We start from the raw sequence: 14,892 nt of genomic DNA, 5'->3' as shown, positions 1-14,892 counted from the left end.
TTTCGGCTGTTTGCAGTTTTCCCTCCGTTTTTGTTCTTTTTTTTTTTTTTTTTTTTTTTTTTTTTTTGAAATTGTTCCTGTTTTCTCTCTCTCTCTCTCTCTCTCTCTCTCTCTCTCTCTATCTATTATTGCCTGCCAGCCCTGTTGTTTGCAAACAAGCAAGCCACAGCCTCGCAGGCTCCTCCCTTGTTACCGCGAACAAACGAGCTAGGCTCTTTGTTGGCGTGGCGGGACGCCTGAGCGTACACGGCTATAGCTCGGGTTTCTCTTCATTCACGCACAAATCTTTCGCCTTTTACTAAAGATTTCCGTGGAGGGGAACGTCAAAGAGTCAAAGTGATTTTTTGGAGCGCTCTGCCTCCGGGCGGGGCCGCAACAATCCGTATAACGAGAAAGTATAAACTTAGGGAGGGGTGGGAGTGGCTCGGTGGGTGTCTGGAAGAGGGGGGAAGGGCGGGTATGCCACGGAGGAGGCCTCCCTGCCTGCGAGGCCGGTGCCCGGTCCAGCGCCCATTTCAGGTTATCGCTTCTCGGCCTTTTGGCTAAGATCAAGTGTAGTATCTGTTCTTATCAGTTTAATATCTGATACGTCCTCTATACGAGGACTTCATATTAAATGGATTTTTAGAACAGGGAGGCGAAACAGGGGCTTGCCCCGTTCGCCCCACGCATCGACCTGGTATTGCAGTACCTCCAGGAACGGTGCACCTTCCTAAGCTTGTGTGAAAAAAAGAGTTTGTTGCTGTTTGGTATGATCAGCCTGTTTTATTTTAATGAATGAATGAATGTATTTATTTATTTGGTGTGTGTGTGTGTGTGTGTGTGTGTGTGTATATATATATATATATATATATATATATATATATATATATATATATATATATATATATAATATGTATATATATTTATTGATTTGTCTGTCTGTCTGTCCATGTGAGGGAGCAGCCAAAATGAATAAATAAATAAAACAAAGCAGCTCACTCCACTCCTTAAATAGGCAAGAATGAAGGGGTGAGTGGTCTCTGTCTGTCTGCCTGCAATTGTCAGCTGGTCACAAATGCAGTGAGAGCGGAGGCCACTCCCCTTTCGGCTGTTTGCAGTTTTCCCTCCGTTTTTGTTCTTTTTTTTTTTTTTTTTTTTTTTTTTTTTTTGAAATTGTTCCTGTTTTCTCTCTCTCTCTCTCTCTCTCTCTCTCTCTCTCTCTATCTATTATTGCCTGCCAGCCCTGTTGTTTGCAAACAAGCAAGCCACAGCCTCGCAGGCTCCTCCCTTGTTACCGCGAACAAACGAGCTAGGCTCTTTGTTGGCGTGGCGGGACGCCTGAGCGTACACGGCTATAGCTCGGGTTTCTCTTCATTCACGCACAAATCTTTCGCCTTTTACTAAAGATTTCCGTGGAGGGGAACGTCAAAGAGTCAAAGTGATTTTTTGGAGCGCTCTGCCTCCGGGCGGGGCCGCAACAATCCGTATAACGAGAAAGTATAAACTTAGGGAGGGGTGGGAGTGGCTCGGTGGGTGTCTGGAAGAGGGGGGAAGGGCGGGTATGCCACGGAGGAGGCCTCCCTGCCTGCGAGGCCGGTGCCCGGTCCAGCGCCCATTTCAGGTTATCGCTTCTCGGCCTTTTGGCTAAGATCAAGGGGCGGAGACAGCGATCGACCCTTGGGGTTTGAGAACCGGATTACTGGTTACTCAAAGAATCCAGAGGGTTTCCTTTTTCAAATTTCTTGTGTGAAAATTTAACGGTTTTTGCTTTAATTTTGTAGGGTGTTCTTTTTCACAGGTTGTGGTTGGGTGAATTTCCTTTTAAAGACAAGGTAAGTCCTTTTTCTGGGTTTTGGTAGGTTTTATTGGCTTGTGGTATAGGGTTTTTACAAATTTTAAAATTTTAAATCCTTTTAAGTTTTAAAGTTTTAAAATTTTAAAATTGACAGAGCCTGTTAGTCCATTAAAAAGTTAAAAAGCTGTGGGTGCCTCCACCATGTCGGCCGCTCGGCCTGGCGTGAGGAGGCACCACAGTGTGCGGTTTTATTTCATGTCAGATAAGGAGGGCAAGCTGCTTCATATGTCTCGGCTTGATTTTTCAAGAAAATTGATACAGGGGGTGTTGGGTTTCAAACCTGAAATGATAAATTGTATCATATCTTTGCCACAAAACAAGGGTTTTGACGTGAGCTTTGGATCTCAGACACTGCTAAATGAGTTTTGGAGAAAATATGAGGGACTACAGGAACATTTTAAAATGTTCAATTTAGAAAAATTGTCAGACCATACTAGGAAGGTAGTAATTGTAAAGATGTTTAATGAAATTGTGAGTGGACAGGACATTTGTCAATGGTTGTGTAGGTACTGCTATGTAATGGGTGCACCGGTGAAGGTTTTGGATGAGGACAGAATTTGGAACTGTACATGGAGGGTACCGATAAGACAGTGGGAAGATGCCAACGGTTATATGGGTTTGAAGCATTTGCCACAAATGATTGTCTTGGGGGAGAACAGAGGTTACATTCACTATCAGGGGATGCCCAAAACATGCCGCAAGTGTGGTGAAATGGGGCATTTAGCTGAAGCATGTACCCAGAAAGTTTGTGGTAAATGTAGAGAAATAGGGCACTCCTTTCATGAGTGCCCAAATGGCAGAAAGTGCAACCTCTGTGGGGAAAATACTCACCTCTTCAGAGATTGCCCACTCTCCTTTGCCAACAAATTAAAAAGGGCAAAGATGGCGGAAGACAAAATGGAGGAAAACAAAATGGCTGAAAAGCAGCATGGTCAAGAGGTAAATGAGGAGGCCGGGGAAGAAGGGGCGGGGCCAGAGGTTTTGGCGGGAAGGGGAGCCTCTCAGTTTCAGGAGGATGACATCCCTGAAGCTAGGGGGAGCTCACACTCAGAACAGCCGGAGAAAAGCAAGGAAGAAGAAAGGGTGGAGGAAGTTGGGGAAGAAACTGATCCACCCGAAATGCAGACAGATTCAGAGGTAAGCTCATTGGGGTTAGAGGGAGAATTGGAAGTTTCGCTCCCATGTGCACAGATAACAAAAAGGCCGGCTGAGTCTCCTCTAGCAGATAACATAGAGAAAAAGCAGAGACCGGCAGTGGACGAGGATACCCCTCCTTCAGAGAGGTCCAATCCCTGCTGGCCAGGTAGCTCACCAAATGAGGTATCCTTTTTACACTTACCACCTAGAGGAAGAGCATCGACCCCCAACCGAAATGAGGTTGAAGACATTCCAGTCCTGGATTTCTTTCACCCTGGCAGGAGAAAAATGGAAGTGGTTTTAGGAATTGATTTAGACTAGTTTTAATGGATTTTATTGTGTTGAAATGTTTCTAGTTCCGTTTGCTTTTAGGTCAGCCAAGAATGTTGTGGTTTTACCTCCTTTTAAACGTGCTCATGTCTCTCACAATCGCCACCATTAATGTGAGGAGTGTGAGAGCACCTTCGAGAGCACAGAGCATTCTGACTTTTTTAGGAACAGTGACAGCCGACATTATTTTATTACAAGAATGTGCAATCCCCTTTTTGAAATCATACAGAGACTGGGAGCAGCGCTGGGCTGCGGGTCCCTCTCTCTGGAGTGGGTCGCACTACAACAAGTCAGATGGTGTTGCTATTCTAATAAATAACCCCAGACTTGTGGTGAAGGACTGCACTGTGGTGAGTGATGGGCGGGCCATTTTAGCTAATTTGCATTTTTTAGGGAGGGATTTTAAAGTCTTAAATGTGTATGGGTTTAATGAGAAAGAGGAAAGATATGGTTTGCTGGAGGATTTGCAGCCCCACATGCTGGGGAGGGATCCGATAGTAGTGGGCGGGGATTTTAATTGTGTTTTAACTAAGAAAGATAGGAGAAATGTGGGAGAGAGTTTTAAACTAGACAAAACATCGGGAAGATTGGCAAATTTGATAACTGATTTTAATTTAGTGGACTGTTACAGGACCATGCATCCACGGGAGGAGGGCTTCACCTGGTCGAGTGGTGATGGTTCCCGGGCCTCCAGAATTGACTACATCCTCACACGTGACTGCCCACCATCAGATGCTAGATTGATCCCCATGTTTTTCTCAGACCACGCCTTACTGTCTTGCACCCTTTCTTTCCCCACAGATGTGACGATAGGGGGAGGGCTGTGGAAGCTGAACTGCTCCCTGCTGCAGGATGAAGGGGTGAGAGACGAATACAGGGAGCAGTACAGACTTTGGCAGTCCCTCCAAGACCTGTACGATTCACGTGCACAGTGGTGGGAGATGGTAAAGGGAAGGACCAAGACGTTTTTTAAAAGGGTGGGAACTTTTAAAAAGAAAAAACAGAAAAGGCGCATGATGGGGCTGCAAAGAAGGTTACAGAGGTATTTTAATCTGGTAAACCAAGGGTTTGATTTTAATGAGGAAATAAAACAGGTAAGAGAAGAAATGAGACTTTTAATGGAGGAGGTAAGCAAAAGACATATAATGACTTGTAAAGAACAGGAACTAGAAGAAGGGGAAAAATGCACAAGATATTTTTTCAAGAAAACAGTGGCGCGGGGAGGAGGGGTTACTAAATTACAAGATGGAGACAAGATAATGAACACAAATCATGGGATTATGGGGGCGGTGGAAAGGTTTTATGAAAACTTATATGGTGAAAAGAAAACACACAAAACAACAATGGAAGAAGTGACCAATTTATTGGAAGATAAAATTAAAGATGATGAACTTTTAACTTCAGATTTTACAACAGAGGAACTACAAAATGTTTTAAAAGGTTTTAAAACAGGGAAGTCCCCGGGAGAGGATGGGCTCCCCGTGGAGTTTTACAAAACCTTTTGGGACATTTTAGTAGGGGACCTTTTATGTATTTTTACAGACTTCCAGACTTGTGACGTTTTACCTGACAGTTTTAGGTCAGGGATAGTGACTCTGCTGCACAAAAAAGGGGAAAAATCAGAGATCAGCAATTGGAGACCTATCACACTTTTAAACGTAGATTGTAAGCTTTTTAGCAGAATTTTAGCAAGACGAATGTCATTAGTTTTAGAAGACGTGATTCACCCAGATCAAGCTTGCGCAGTGCCGGGGCGGAGGATCACGGACAACTTGATCCTGATCCGTGACTCCATCTGTTATGTGAGAGACAGAAACATTCGGTTATTAGCATTAAATTTAGATTTTGAAAAAGCTTTTGATCGGGTCTCACACCAGTACCTGTTTCAGGTACTGCAAAAGATGGGGTTCCCCGGGAGGTTTATAGCATGGGTGGGCCTGTTGTACAACGACATCAATAGCAGAATTTTGGTAAATGGGCACCTCTCCAAGGCGATCACTATTCGCTCAGGAGTACGGCAGGGTTGTCCCTTATCCCCGCTCTTGTTCGTCACATGCATGGAACCACTGGCGCAAATCTTGAGAAGGGACCAATGGATCAATGGACTGACTCTGCCAGGGGGACTGACGGTGAAATGTTCATTATACATGGACGACGTGACAGTTTTATGCACAGACATGGTGTCGGCCCAGAGGACCCTAGAGGTAACAGAATGGTTTGGGAGGGCCTCTGGAGCCAAACTGAACCGAAACAAGACTGAGGCACAGCTCTTTGGACCATGGACGAACGTACCAACTGTTTTAGGGGTAAATTTTAAAGAAACAAACATCAGGATTTTAGGGGTGAAATTTGACCGGGCAGGAGGAGGGAGCGGAAATTGGACAACAACCTTAGGGAAAGTTAGACAGAGACTTGGACTGTGGGGACTACGACAATTGACTTTAGAAGGGAAAATTTTAGTGATAAAAGCGGTGATTTTACCTTTGCTTTTATTGCTGTGCTCTGTTTTTAGTCCTCCAAGGAGCTTTCTTTTAGGTTTGGATCGGGCGATCTTCTACTTCCTGTGGGGGTCCAAGTGGGAGCGCCTGAGAAGAGAGACAGTAAAGAAGAGACCGGAAAATGGAGGGAAGGGGCTCCCAGACCCCCACCTGTTTTTAGGCAGCAAATTTACAGCAGCACATATAGAGTATGCAACATCCCCATCCAGGACCAAGACGGCCATTATGGCTCGGTTCTGGATGGGGTCCTATCTGCAAACCATAGGCATTTTAAAACCAGATTTAAGAACGCCAGTATCTTTTAAACTGCCACACGAATACCTTTTTATGAAGAAATTTTTAAAGAAGTATGAGTTGGAAAAATGCACTGTTCAAGAAATGACAAATGCTAAAACCCTGGTCTCCCTTGTTCAGGATCGTGAGGAGGTGAGCAGAGTGGTGGGGATGACGACGGCGGAGGCTCGGAGAGTGTGGGCGAACGCGGCCCACCCGGCCCTCCGGAACAAACAGAAGGACCTTACCTGGATGGTGGCCCATGAAGTCCTCCCGGTCCGGGCGGTGATGCACTCCCGGGGCATGGGGGCAACGGCAATGTGCCCACGGCCAGGCTGCGGCCAGCCTGAGACCGTGCGGCACGTCCTTTGGGAGTGCAGCGTGGCCAGGGACCTGTGGGCCGCGATCGGCCCCCTGGAATGCCCAAGCCTGCCAGCAGGGGAGGTCCACCCGCAAAGTTACCGGTTAGCGGTGAACGGGGTGGGCCAGGGTGTAGAAAAGTTACCATCCAAAGAATTCGAGGCACTCTGGCTCACCCTTACAAGCGTGACGGCCGCACTGTGGACCTCCCGCAACCTGCTGGTGGGGAAGCGCGTCACGGTGCCCCTCCACGCAATGACAAGGATGGTAACTACAACGCTGCAGGTGGCGCCGGGCGTCGCCATTTGGAGGAGGGGGCCGAGGTCACACGCAGGGAGGTCCCTGCCACCACTGACCGGGGCTCCCGCCGACGTTTCCTGAGGGGACACGGATGCCTGAAAGGAGACAGCGGGCACAGGGGAGGACTTCCTCTGGAGACGCACAGGAAGGGGCCTCGACGGAGGGCGAGAGGAGCTGCGGATGCACGCACCTCGGCCTCCCGGCTGGGTTCATCTCTGCCTTCCTCTCTCCTTGTGGTCCTGGACGAGGGGGAGCAGGGTTTGCAATACATCTGAAAAGGACAATACACAAAGTAGTGAATTTGATGTTGAAAAGGTTTTATATCAAACTGTTTTGGACTCTTAAGGGCTTTTTAAAATGCGTCTATAATAAAACCTTTTATGTACTATTTTAACAGATGCAAGGATGTGGCTTTTAAAAGAGAAAAGATTGTAAAAATGGTTTTAAAATGCATGAATATTGTGTCTTAAACCATCTTTTTATTTAATGTGTATGCTGCTTTTTAACATAAAAGTGACGTTGTATTTATTGGTGTAAAGTATCAATAAACATTGTCAAAAAAAAAAAAATCTGTTCTTATCAGTTTAATATCTGATACGTCCTCTATACGAGGACTTCATATTAAATGGATTTTTAGAACAGGGAGGCGAAACAGGGGCTTGCCCCGTTCGCCCCACGCATCGACCTGGTATTGCAGTACCTCCAGGAACGGTGCACCTTCCTAAGCTTGTGTGAAAAAAAGAGTTTGTTGCTGTTTGGTATGATCAGCCTGTTTTATTTTAATGAATGAATGAATGTATTTATTTATTTGGTGTGTGTGTGTGTGTGTGTGTGTGTGTGTATATATATATATATATATATATATATATATATATATATATATATATATATATATATATAATATGTATATATATTTATTGATTTGTCTGTCTGTCTGTCCATGTGAGGGAGCAGCCAAAATGAATAAATAAATAAAACAAAGCAGCTCACTCCACTCCTTAAATAGGCAAGAATGAAGGGGTGAGTGGTCTCTGTCTGTCTGCCTGCAATTGTCAGCTGGTCACAAATGCAGTGAGAGCGGAGGCCACTCCCCTTTCGGCTGTTTGCAGTTTTCCCTCCGTTTTTGTTCTTTTTTTTTTTTTTTTTTTTTTTTTTTTTTGAAATTGTTCCTGTTTTCTCTCTCTCTCTCTCTCTCTCTCTCTCTCTCTCTCTATCTATTATTGCCTGCCAGCCCTGTTGTTTGCAAACAAGCAAGCCACAGCCTCGCAGGCTCCTCCCTTGTTACCGCGAACAAACGAGCTAGGCTCTTTGTTGGCGTGGCGGGACGCCTGAGCGTACACGGCTATAGCTCGGGTTTCTCTTCATTCACGCACAAATCTTTCGCCTTTTACTAAAGATTTCCGTGGAGGGGAACGTCAAAGAGTCAAAGTGATTTTTTGGAGCGCTCTGCCTCCGGGCGGGGCCGCAACAATCCGTATAACGAGAAAGTATAAACTTAGGGAGGGGTGGGAGTGGCTCGGTGGGTGTCTGGAAGAGGGGGGAAGGGCGGGTATGCCACGGAGGAGGCCTCCCTGCCTGCGAGGCCGGTGCCCGGTCCAGCGCCCATTTCAGGTTATCGCTTCTCGGCCTTTTGGCTAAGATCAAGTGTAGTATCTGTTCTTATCAGTTTAATATCTGATACGTCCTCTATACGAGGACTTCATATTAAATGGATTTTTAGAACAGGGAGGCGAAACAGGGGCTTGCCCCGTTCGCCCCACGCATCGACCTGGTATTGCAGTACCTCCAGGAACGGTGCACCTTCCTAAGCTTGTGTGAAAAAAAGAGTTTGTTGCTGTTTGGTATGATCAGCCTGTTTTATTTTAATGAATGAATGAATGTATTTATTTATTTGGTGTGTGTGTGTGTGTGTGTGTGTGTGTGTGTATATATATATATATATATATATATATATATATATATATATATATATATATATATATATAATATGTATATATATTTATTGATTTGTCTGTCTGTCTGTCCATGTGAGGGAGCAGCCAAAATGAATAAATAAATAAAACAAAGCAGCTCACTCCACTCCTTAAATAGGCAAGAATGAAGGGGTGAGTGGTCTCTGTCTGTCTGCCTGCAATTGTCAGCTGGTCACAAATGCAGTGAGAGCGGAGGCCACTCCCCTTTCGGCTGTTTGCAGTTTTCCCTCCGTTTTTGTTCTTTTTTTTTTTTTTTTTTTTTTTTTTTTTTGAAATTGTTCCTGTTTTCTCTCTCTCTCTCTCTCTCTCTCTCTCTCTCTCTCTATCTATTATTGCCTGCCAGCCCTGTTGTTTGCAAACAAGCAAGCCACAGCCTCGCAGGCTCCTCCCTTGTTACCGCGAACAAACGAGCTAGGCTCTTTGTTGGCGTGGCGGGACGCCTGAGCGTACACGGCTATAGCTCGGGTTTCTCTTCATTCACGCACAAATCTTTCGCCTTTTACTAAAGATTTCCGTGGAGGGGAACGTCAAAGAGTCAAAGTGATTTTTTGGAGCGCTCTGCCTCCGGGCGGGGCCGCAACAATCCGTATAACGAGAAAGTATAAACTTAGGGAGGGGTGGGAGTGGCTCGGTGGGTGTCTGGAAGAGGGGGGAAGGGCGGGTATGCCACGGAGGAGGCCTCCCTGCCTGCGAGGCCGGTGCCCGGTCCAGCGCCCATTTCAGGTTATCGCTTCTCGGCCTTTTGGCTAAGATCAAGTGTAGTATCTGTTCTTATCAGTTTAATATCTGATACGTCCTCTATACGAGGACTTCATATTAAATGGATTTTTAGAACAGGGAGGCGAAACAGGGGCTTGCCCCGTTCGCCCCACGCATCGACCTGGTATTGCAGTACCTCCAGGAACGGTGCACCTTCCTAAGCTTGTGTGAAAAAAAGAGTTTGTTGCTGTTTGGTATGATCAGCCTGTTTTATTTTAATGAATGAATGAATGTATTTATTTATTTGGTGTGTGTGTGTGTGTGTGTGTGTGTGTGTATATATATATATATATATATATATATATATATATATATATATATATATATATATATATAATATGTATATATATTTATTGATTTGTCTGTCTGTCTGTCCATGTGAGGGAGCAGCCAAAATGAATAAATAAATAAAACAAAGCAGCTCACTCCACTCCTTAAATAGGCAAGAATGAAGGGGTGAGTGGTCTCTGTCTGTCTGCCTGCAATTGTCAGCTGGTCACAAATGCAGTGAGAGCGGAGGCCACTCCCCTTTCGGCTGTTTGCAGTTTTCCCTCCGTTTTTGTTCTTTTTTTTTTTTTTTTTTTTTTTTTTTTTTGAAATTGTTCCTGTTTTCTCTCTCTCTCTCTCTCTCTCTCTCTCTCTCTCTCTCTATCTATTATTGCCTGCCAGCCCTGTTGTTTGCAAACAAGCAAGCCACAGCCTCGCAGGCTCCTCCCTTGTTACCGCGAACAAACGAGCTAGGCTCTTTGTTGGCGTGGCGGGACGCCTGAGCGTACACGGCTATAGCTCGGGTTTCTCTTCATTCACGCACAAATCTTTCGCCTTTTACTAAAGATTTCCGTGGAGGGGAACGTCAAAGAGTCAAAGTGATTTTTTGGAGCGCTCTGCCTCCGGGCGGGGCCGCAACAATCCGTATAACGAGAAAGTATAAACTTAGGGAGGGGTGGGAGTGGCTCGGTGGGTGTCTGGAAGAGGGGGGAAGGGCGGGTATGCCACGGAGGAGGCCTCCCTGCCTGCGAGGCCGGTGCCCGGTCCAGCGCCCATTTCAGGTTATCGCTTCTCGGCCTTTTGGCTAAGATCAAGTGTAGTATCTGTTCTTATCAGTTTAATATCTGATACGTCCTCTATACGAGGACTTCATATTAAATGGATTTTTAGAACAGGGAGGCGAAACAGGGGCTTGCCCCGTTCGCCCCACGCATCGACCTGGTATTGCAGTACCTCCAGGAACGGTGCACCTTCCTAAGCTTGTGTGAAAAAAAGAGTTTGTTGCTGTTTGGTATGATCAGCCTGTTTTATTTTAATGAATGAATGAATGTATTTATTTATTTGGTGTGTGTGTGTGTGTGTGTGTGTGTGTGTGTATATATATATATATATATATATATATATATATATATATATATATATATATATATATATAATATGTATATATATTTATTGATTTGTCTGTCTGTCTGTCCATGTGAGGGAGCAGCCAAAATGAATAAATAAATAAAACAAAGCAGCTCACTCCACTCCTTAAATAGGCAAGAATGAAGGGGTGAGTGGTCTCTGTCTGTCTGCCTGCAATTGTCAGCTGGTCACAAATGCAGTGAGAGCGGAGGCCACTCCCCTTTCGGCTGTTTGCAGTTTTCCCTCCGTTTTTGTTCTTTTTTTTTTTTTTTTTTTTTTTTTTTTTTGAAATTGTTCCTGTTTTCTCTCTCTCTCTCTCTCTCTCTCTCTCTCTCTCTCTCTATCTATTATTGCCTGCCAGCCCTGTTGTTTGCAAACAAGCAAGCCACAGCCTCGCAGGCTCCTCCCTTGTTACCGCGAACAAACGAGCTAGGCTCTTTGTTGGCGTGGCGGGACGCCTGAGCGTACACGGCTATAGCTCGGGTTTCTCTTCATTCACGCACAAATCTTTCGCCTTTTACTAAAGATTTCCGTGGAGGGGAACGTCAAAGAGTCAAAGTGATTTTTTGGAGCGCTCTGCCTCCGGGCGGGGCCGCAACAATCCGTATAACGAGAAAGTATAAACTTAGGGAGGGGTGGGAGTGGCTCGGTGGGTGTCTGGAAGAGGGGGGAAGGGCGGGTATGCCACGGAGGAGGCCTCCCTGCCTGCGAGGCCGGTGCCCGGTCCAGCGCCCATTTCAGGTTATCGCTTCTCGGCCTTTTGGCTAAGATCAGAAGGTCGGGACTGGGATCGACTCCGGAGCCTTCTTGACTGTAGCCTTGTGGCTTCAGCCGTTTGACTCTGGAGATATATTTTGCATGTGGTGAGGAACAAAGAAAAGGATTGTGGTTAGTAAGGTAAGTGTTGGTATTATTATTATTATTAATTTTTGATTGTTATATTAGGAGTTTTATTGTGGTTTAAATTGGTTTTAGTATTCCCTGGTTAACTGTTTTACTGGTATTTTAGTCTCCTTTAGAAAGGTTTAAGGGGTGTGGTGCCTCCCACCATGTCTGCTCCACGAGCAGGCATGAGGAGGCACCACAGTGTGAGGTTCCTGTTTGAAGAAGATGTAAATGGAAAGCTGTTTCACATGTCTAGGTTAGATTTCTCTAGAAATCTAATCCAGACAACCTTACAATTTCACCCAGAAGCTTTAAACTGCCTCATAACTTTGCCCCAAAACAAAGGGTTTGATGTCAGTTTTAGAAATGCAGTGTATTTGAATACTTTTTGGGAAAGGTTTAAGGAAGTACAAGGAAAGTTTGATATGTTTAAGGTTGAAAAATTAACAGATCATGCCAGAAAAACTGTGATTGTGAAGATGTTCAATGAGACAGTATGTTCAGAAGATATATGTGCATGGCTAAGACGGTTTTGTCAAGTTGTAGGTCCACCTGTGAAAGTCGTGGACGAAGATAATATTTGGAACTGTTCATGGAGAATACCCATTAAACAATGGGAGGACGAGACTGGGTACCTAGGGTTGAAACATCTGCCACAGGTAATTGTGTTGGGGGAAAATAGGGGGTACATACATTATCAAGGCATGCCTAAAGTGTGCCGTAAATGTGGGGGAATGGACCATTATGCCGAAGCTTGTACCCAAATTGTGTGCAGTAAGTGTAGAGAAATTGGACACACTTTTCAGGAATGCCCAAATGGTAGGTTGTGTAACCTTTGCGGGGGAAAAAACCATCTCTTTAGAGATTGTCCATATTCTTTCGCAAACAAACTCAAGGCAGCATGGGAAGGGGTGACAAAAATGGCCGAAAAGAAGCATGGTGAAGAACAAGAGAAGGGAGACGGAGAAGAAGGGGCGGAGCCAGAGGTTTTGGCGGGAAACGAGACACATCAGGGGGGCGGGGCAGGCAAGGGGGAAGAAGGGAGGGGCTCACGGGTGGAGCAACCGGAAGAGGTTGAAACAGGAGGGGAGGAACAAGGAGCAAAGGGGGTGGGAGGGGCTACAGGGAGTGAAGAAGGGCGGTCCTCCTTTGAGACAATGTCAGAGGTGAGTATACCAGGGTTAGAGAGCAGCTCTGAAGACTCTCTCCCAGGAGCACAAGCATCCAAGAGGCCTGCAGAATCCCCCTTGGTGGAACAATGGGGGAAAAAACAGTTAGATACCTCACTCCCAAGCGCACAAGTGGGGAAGAGACCGGCAGAGTCCCCCTTAATGATGGATGAAAAGAAACAGCGGGCTACAGCAGATAAGGATACCCCTCCTTCAGAGAGGTCTGACCCCTGCTGGCCGGGTGGTTCACCGAACGAGGTATCGTTTTTACACTTACCACCAAGAGGAAGAGCGTCGACTCCTGATCGATCAGGGACAGAAGATATCCCAGTTTTAGACTTCTTCCACCCTGGCAGGAGGAAAATGGAAATGGTTTTAGGAATGGATTTAGACTAGTTTTAAATGGATTTTATTGTGTTGAAAGGTTTCTAGTTCCAGTTGCTTTTAGGTCAACCAAGAATGTTGTGGTTTTACCTCCTTTTAAACGTGCTCATGTCTCTCACGATCGCCACCATTAATGTGAGGAGTGTGAGAGCACCTTTGAGAGCACAGAGCATTCTGACTTTTTTAGGAACAGTGACAGCCGATATCATTTTATTACAAGAATGTGCAATCCCCTTCCTGAGATCATACAGAGACTGGGAGCAGCACTGGGCTGCGGGTCCCTCTCTCTGGAGTGGGTCGCACTACAACAAGTCAGATGGTGTTGCTATTTTAATAAATAACCCTAGACTTGTGGTGAAGGACTGCACTGTGGTGAGTGATGGGCGGGCCATTTTAGCTAATTTGCATTTTTTAGGGAGGGATTTTAAAGTCTTAAATGTATATGGTTTTAATGAGAAAGAGGAAAGATATGGTTTGCTGGAGGATTTGCAGCCCCACATGCTGGGGAGGGATCCGATAGTAGTGGGTGGGGATTTTAATTGTGTTTTAAGTAAAAAAGATAGGAGAAATGTGGGAGAGAGTTTTAAACTAGACAAAACATCGGGAAGATTGGCAAATCTGATAACTGATTTTAATTTAGTGGACTGTTACAGGACCATGCATCCACGGGAGGAGGGCTTCACCTGGTCGAGTGGTGATGGTTCCCGGGCCTCCAGAATTGACTACATCTTCACACGTGACTGCCCACCATCAGATGCTAGATTGATCCCCATGTTTTTCTCAGACCACGCCTTACTGTCTTGCACCCTTTCTTTCCCCACAGATGTGACGATAGGGGGAGGGCTGTGGAAGCTGAACTGCTCCCTGCTGCAGGATGAAGGGGTGAGAGACGAATACAGGGAGCAGTACAGACTTTGGCAGTCCCTCCAAGACCTGTACGATTCACGTGCACAGTGGTGGGAGATGGTAAAGGGAAGGACCAAGACGTTTTTTAAAAGGGTGGGAACTTTTAAAAAGAAAAAACAGAAAAGGCGCATGATGGGGCTGCAAAGAAGGTTACAGAGGTATTTTAATCTGGTAAACCAAGGGTTTGATTTTAATGAGGAAATAAAACAGGTGAGAGAAGAAATGAGACTTTTAATGGAGGAGGTAAGCAAAAGACATATAATGACTTGTAAAGAACAGGAACTAGAAGAAGGGGAAAAATGCACAAGATATTTTTTCAAGAAAACAGTGGCGCGGGGAGGAGGGGTTACTAAATTACAAGATGGAGACAAGATAATGAATACAAATCATGGGATTATGGGGGCGGTGGAAAGGTTTTATGAAAACTTATATGGTGCAAAGAAAACACATAAAACAACAATGGAAGAAGTGACCAATTTATTGGAAAATAAAATTAAAGATGATGAACTTTTAACTACAGATTTTACAACAGAGGAACTACAAAATGTTTTAAAAGGTTTTAAAACAGGGAAGTCCCCGGGAGAGGATGGGCTCCCCGTGGAATTTTACAAAACCTTTTGGGACATTTTAGTAGGGGACCTTTTATGTATTTTTACAGACTTCCAGACTTGTGACTTTTTACCTGA

At 45.2% G+C, this 14,892-nt stretch overlaps 10 non-coding genes and 1 pseudogene across 10 annotated transcripts; all 11 read left to right on the top strand.

Annotated features, from left to right (window-relative positions):
- Positions 1 to 253: 253 nt before the first annotated feature.
- On the top strand, positions 254 to 372 carry LOC143500129 (U5 spliceosomal RNA). Its single transcript, XR_013126658.1, has one exon. It is a non-coding gene; the product is annotated as a U5 spliceosomal RNA (small nuclear RNA).
- Positions 373 to 522: 150 nt separating this feature from the next.
- On the top strand, positions 523 to 713 carry LOC143499776 (U2 spliceosomal RNA). Its single transcript, XR_013126382.1, has one exon. It is a non-coding gene; the product is annotated as a U2 spliceosomal RNA (small nuclear RNA).
- Positions 714 to 1,337: 624 nt separating this feature from the next.
- Positions 1,338 to 1,456, top strand: LOC143500128 (U5 spliceosomal RNA). Its single transcript, XR_013126657.1, has one exon. It is a non-coding gene; the product is annotated as a U5 spliceosomal RNA (small nuclear RNA).
- Positions 1,457 to 7,281: 5,825 nt separating this feature from the next.
- On the top strand, positions 7,282 to 7,457 carry LOC143499875 (U2 spliceosomal RNA; annotated as a pseudogene).
- Positions 7,458 to 8,080: 623 nt separating this feature from the next.
- LOC143500127 (U5 spliceosomal RNA) lies at positions 8,081 to 8,199 on the top strand. Its single transcript, XR_013126656.1, has one exon. It is a non-coding gene; the product is annotated as a U5 spliceosomal RNA (small nuclear RNA).
- A 150-nt stretch (positions 8,200 to 8,349) lies between these two features.
- Positions 8,350 to 8,540, top strand: LOC143499775 (U2 spliceosomal RNA). The gene has a single exon (XR_013126381.1). It is a non-coding gene; the product is annotated as a U2 spliceosomal RNA (small nuclear RNA).
- Positions 8,541 to 9,165: 625 nt separating this feature from the next.
- Positions 9,166 to 9,284, top strand: LOC143500126 (U5 spliceosomal RNA). Its single transcript, XR_013126655.1, has one exon. It is a non-coding gene; the product is annotated as a U5 spliceosomal RNA (small nuclear RNA).
- A 150-nt stretch (positions 9,285 to 9,434) lies between these two features.
- LOC143499774 (U2 spliceosomal RNA) lies at positions 9,435 to 9,625 on the top strand. The gene has a single exon (XR_013126380.1). It is a non-coding gene; the product is annotated as a U2 spliceosomal RNA (small nuclear RNA).
- A 625-nt stretch (positions 9,626 to 10,250) lies between these two features.
- Positions 10,251 to 10,369, top strand: LOC143500125 (U5 spliceosomal RNA). The gene has a single exon (XR_013126654.1). It is a non-coding gene; the product is annotated as a U5 spliceosomal RNA (small nuclear RNA).
- A 150-nt stretch (positions 10,370 to 10,519) lies between these two features.
- On the top strand, positions 10,520 to 10,710 carry LOC143499773 (U2 spliceosomal RNA). The gene has a single exon (XR_013126379.1). It is a non-coding gene; the product is annotated as a U2 spliceosomal RNA (small nuclear RNA).
- A 627-nt stretch (positions 10,711 to 11,337) lies between these two features.
- LOC143500123 (U5 spliceosomal RNA) lies at positions 11,338 to 11,456 on the top strand. The gene has a single exon (XR_013126652.1). It is a non-coding gene; the product is annotated as a U5 spliceosomal RNA (small nuclear RNA).
- The last annotated feature ends 3,436 nt before the right edge of the window (positions 11,457 to 14,892 follow it).

This window comes from Brachyhypopomus gauderio, unplaced genomic scaffold (genome assembly GCF_052324685.1).
Source record: "Brachyhypopomus gauderio isolate BG-103 unplaced genomic scaffold, BGAUD_0.2 sc136, whole genome shotgun sequence".
Lineage (NCBI taxonomy): Eukaryota > Metazoa > Chordata > Actinopteri > Gymnotiformes > Hypopomidae > Brachyhypopomus > Brachyhypopomus gauderio.
This window is presented reverse-complemented; position numbering and strand designations above follow the sequence as displayed.